We start from the raw sequence: 5,558 nt of genomic DNA, 5'->3' as shown, positions 1-5,558 counted from the left end.
TAGTTTCTTCCTTAAGGACTTAAGGAAGAACATTCTGAGGTTAGGTGATTGAATGTTTCATGTGTATTAAGGAAATCTTGACTGAATTCATAACTAGTTAAATCAACCACTCACCCTAGCATATTTTATCTTAATCAATTATTTCTATTATCTTTTTGTGTTTATTGTTATAAATTCCCCAACCAACCAAACCATTATCTTTTTGTTCTAATAGAATCAGAAATAAAATAAGTATTTCCTACGCAATCCCTGAGATCGATACTTGGAAATAAAACTCCGTATTACTACATCGGTAAAAATAGTACACTTGCTATTTTTCCGATCAATCAACGACGTTGACTTCTGCTTCTGCTTTTGGGTCTGCTTCATCTGAGTCTTCTGAATCAAATTCATCAGATTCAGTTTGATTAGTTATCTGAGATTGTTAATATGGTATACTTTGTTGAAGAGTAATATATAACTCAATAGAGTTGCAACTAGAATGTTCGTGACTAACAAACATATGTTCAACATCTTCATCGTCTCGTACCTTTAGCGGGTAAAATTTACATTTACTGTTCTCGAAATAAATTAGATTTTGGTACGTGATTTGTGACACAAGACCAGATCATATGCAGGACTCTAGTCACTTTTTCAAATGCCAGAAATTTGAATTTCTCTTGATCATAAGTCAGATAGTATCGGTGTTTCGAAAATAAAACTTGTATACATCATACTCATATGTCTCACCGTTGCAGTGAGCATTGATAATATATTTGGGTACAGATGACATAGTAATATTTGGGTGCAGATGAATAATAATATTTGGGTGTAGATGAATTTGTGTTAGTTTAAGGATGACATATGAAGACAATTAAATAAAATGTGACATGGCATGCATGCAAGAGCTAGTGCCATTCCATTTGGCGCCTGCATGCATTTTTTGAATATGAGCGCCAGTCCATATGCCGCCTTTTATGTGCAGACCACGAGATTTTGCATTGCATGCAAACTAAGGATAAGACCATGCATGCAACCCGCCACGACCTAGGAGGCGCCAGTCCATATGGCGCTAGCTTTGAACATTTGCGTGTGCACGCCAAACCAATTGGCGCTAGCTTGCATGCCCATTTTTCCATGCATGCAAACTTTTGCATGTCTCTCATTATAAATAGCCATGTAATAATCACTTCTTCATCAGCTTCAATCACTTTTACACCTGCAATAACCATTCTTTCATTTGCAACAACCACTGTTTCATCTGCAACAACCATTGTTTCATCTGCAACACTATGACACGATGTTTTTGCTCATTATGGGTGAATCGTATAGAGGCGCAGTTGCAAACATAACAACTTATGTAAGTGTTTACTTCTTGTATTATTTTTATAACACAATTTTTTATAAAGTAACTCATTTTGTTGTTTATTTTTTAGGATGTTTCTAAGTTTCGAACTCGTATCCACGAATTTGTTCACATGGACGCGATGATTGAACCTTATGTCGAATTCTCCGATTTTGGACATGTAAGCAAAATAATGTCTTGGTCGGTTGATACTAAATTTATTCTTGGATTATATGAAAGATGGCGTCCCGAGACACGCACATTCTGGTTTCTAACCGGTGAATGTACCGTGACGTTAGAAGATGTCTGCATGTTATTGGGACTGCCTGTCAAAGGTAAGGAGGTAAATGGTAAAAGCAATTATGTGAATTCAATTTGCATGGATCTTTTGGATGCTGACTTGTTAGATGATAACTCGGGAGGTCAAGGTATACTCCTTTCACGCCTTAAGGCATATTACAATAGTTTACAGTTAGATGAAAATTCTACTGAAGACGCTCGAATAATAAAAACTAAGTGTTATATTATGCTTTTAATTGGTTTATTTTTATTTGTCGAAGGTGGTTCTAGTATGCATGTTATATATTTTCCTTTACTAAGACATGTAGATAGAATAAGAAGTTACAGTCTGGGGTCCGTTTGTTTGGATTATCTTTATAGTTCTTTGTGTAAAAATACACACAAAGACACATCTACATTTTCTAGATGTGCTGTTTTACTCCAAGCATGGGGTTGGTCCAGACTACCGTCCCTAGCGCCCGTCAACCACAACCTGTTCACATTCCTGTACGCGCAAAAGTAAGTTCTTAAAAATGGACTATATTTACTTTACCAATTACTATCTCTAAATAATATTTTTACTTTTATGGTGCATATCGTCGGCACGTGGTATGAGTTACAACAGATGTCCTAGACATTGTATTACCCAGTATCGCAATCTCTTGGATCACCTTCGACCAACAAATGTATTGCCATTAATTGAATTAATTCGTAATAATTTGTTAATTTCTTCTAACAAATTTATAATCTAATATATGTTCACATTTCAGTTCATTTGGCGTCCATATCTAAACTTGGATCATGACCATGAAATCAATGAACAAGACGCAGCCGTTTGGACTGCATGCACGTCGATCATAAGATTCACCACTGTGGAGATGCACAATAGTGGTCATGTTAAATTGCAGTTCGGTATGCTTCAACACATCTCAGATCCCCCGACAAACCTCAGAGAATGACATCTACGAAAAGTTAACGACCAATGGAACTTTAACCTTTGGCAAAGCTTCGCTAGATCTGAGTGTCGAAAATGGAAGCACCGACAAGACCATGTCTTAACTGATGTTGTGATGCCAACCGAAGAAAAACCAAATTGTAATTATATGGCTTGGTACATATCGGTTGGATTTGAGTTAATCGACGAGGATATGTACCTATACGACCCACGCCAGGCAACTTACACACAAGAGGGTTCAACATCTAACCCCTAACAACATTGTCAGACCGGTTACTCACAACCCCCTATCCATCAAAATTTATGAACCACAAACACACAAATCTACGACCATAACATGCCAAACACCCAACCATAATACCAAGAGCATACCCCGTACCACCACCAACAAGTAGATCCTCATCAAGACACCCAACATCGTTATGCATCCAACATATCACACTACCATAGCCGCCTTAGCCAAAACACCCAATGGTCATTTAACACCAATCGTCCCTCCTCCGACTATAGCCAAGAAGCTCAAACATCATAAAACCAAAACATGCAACAACCATATGGCTACCAAACACCACAACAATTATTTCAATATTTCCTCAATGCATCATTCACACCAATGTTGCCCTTCAATCATCCTGGTCGCCCTCCAATAACTCAAACACAACTCAACTACTCTGGCATGGGTCATGAACTCAGCTATGGCGGTAGCGCTTCAATGCATACACAAGACTACGCGGATTTGTCTGAATATTTTAGGTAATCTCCTATAGTTGGTGGTGATGTTTGTAACACCCTTCTACCCAAACGACATATTTAAAGAATTTATCAGAGTACAACATGTAGAAGAGTTTACATTCCATTCAAGTTAACACTCATCACTTTACAACATAAAAATATTTCATTTATTTTAATAAAACTTCGCAGCGGACAACAACACAATTAACGATTTATAAAAATGTTTCAACAAAACATATCAATAATTTAGTCTTCATACACAACTTAAATAATAATATAATCTCTATTGAATCCCATAACCCCGGTGTCACATGACCAGAGCATTGACTCGACTCTGTAGAATAACTCTACACTTATTCTTCACCTCAACAAAAGCTACTCCTCATTATCTGCACATTGCTCATCATAGATGAACATAAACACATGCAGAAGGGGTGAGAATTACATTATTAAACAATAATATAACGACAGAACATAATATGAATAATTTGCACATATGTCAACACGGATCATCACAATTATCATTATAATCAACAACTCATGAATATCAACAAAACAACACATCAATTGCAATGCACACACCCATGCATGACTCAACACGACTCGGTATACCCATTTTGTGACCACTACAGGATCACTACTCCCAGATTCACCACCATAGAATCCGAGTTCCCCATAAGGAACCAAGCCTCTCAACAAGCCCGGAGTCAACAACATCATTGGAACTCAGTCCGTTCATCACTAGGCATCGGCCTTTCATGAATGCATGCACATCAAACATGCATCATAATCAACATAGCAACAACAACATCATATAGTCATGTTATCATCATCATTAATAGCATGACATACAACTCGACAAAACAACAACAACATTACAACGATATCACATCTGGGAGTTTAAAACGCGAAAGCTGTCCGTCAAACTGATATGGCGAACGCCGTTAGGCTAATGGTGAACGCCATTAGCGTTAAACGCTCCTATTCTGGAAAAACTGTCTGTCAAACTGATATGGCGAACGCCGTTAGGCTAATGGTGAACGCCATTAGCGTTAAACGCTCTTATTCTGAAAACTGTCTGTCAAACTGATATGGCGAACGCCGTTAGGCTAATGGTGAACGCCATTTAGCGTTAAACGCTCTTATTCTGGAAAAACTGTCTGTCAAACTGATATGGCGAACGCCGTTAGGCTAATGGTGAACGCCATTAGCGTTAAACGCTCTTATTCTGGAAAAAGGCCCAAATGGCGAGCGCCAAAGGCATAATGGCGAACGTCATTTGGCTGTTATGTGCATAAACAAGATTTTAAGCGCAGAAACAGTGGACGCGCGGCTTCTAAGCCTACAACCCAATATCAACATGTAACAATCATACATACACAACATACTTCGATTACAATGTATATAACGCCACCATACTCACAGATCGGACAATTTCCCTCAAAAACCACAACTTTCCCAATCTCCCTAAATTCCCCAAATTTATCAACAACCCAATCCTATATCATGTAATTGCTCGCATATTATCGTTTAATAAGGTTCAGACCCCTTACCTCTTTGGATTGAAGGAAGCTCTGAGCAATCTTTGGTCTTTTCCTCTTCCTTCTCTTTCTCTTCAGCGCTTCTCCCTTTTCTGACTCTGAGGCAAAATACGTGAAAATGAAAACCTTCAGTTATCTCGTTTGGCCTCTTTTACCCAATTCCACTTTTACCCTTCCACTCTTCATATTCCAATTATATTATTTATTTAATTATTATTAAAATAAATAATATCTATAATAATAATAATAATCCAATAATTCAACTTTATTTAATTAAATTAATAAAATACTATTAACTCAATTAAATAATTCTCTTATTTTAATCGGGGTGTTACAACTCTCCCCCACTTTAGAAGTTTTCGTCCTCGAAAACATACCTCAAGCAAATAGAGCCGGATACGACTCCTTCATCTGATCTTCACGCTCCCAAGTCAAGCTCTCACCAGCTGGACCTCCCCAAACAACTTTCACTAGAGCAATTTTCTTACCTCTCAGGGTCTTCTCTTCTCGGTCATCTATCCGAATTGGCAACACCTCAACGGTCAAATTATCCCTCACCTGGATATCATCCAACTGAACAACATGCGACGGATCCGCAATATACTTTCTTAACTGAGATACATGAAACACGTCATGCAGATTAGAAAGCGACGGCGGTAAAGCTATCCGATACGCCACTTCCCCAACCCTCTTCAAAATCTGATACGGACCCACAAACCTCGGAGTA

The sequence above is a fragment of the Lathyrus oleraceus genome, chromosome 5 (genome assembly GCF_024323335.1).
Source record: "Lathyrus oleraceus cultivar Zhongwan6 chromosome 5, CAAS_Psat_ZW6_1.0, whole genome shotgun sequence".
Taxonomy (NCBI): domain Eukaryota; kingdom Viridiplantae; phylum Streptophyta; class Magnoliopsida; order Fabales; family Fabaceae; genus Lathyrus; species Lathyrus oleraceus.
Note: the sequence above shows the minus strand (reverse complement) of the source record.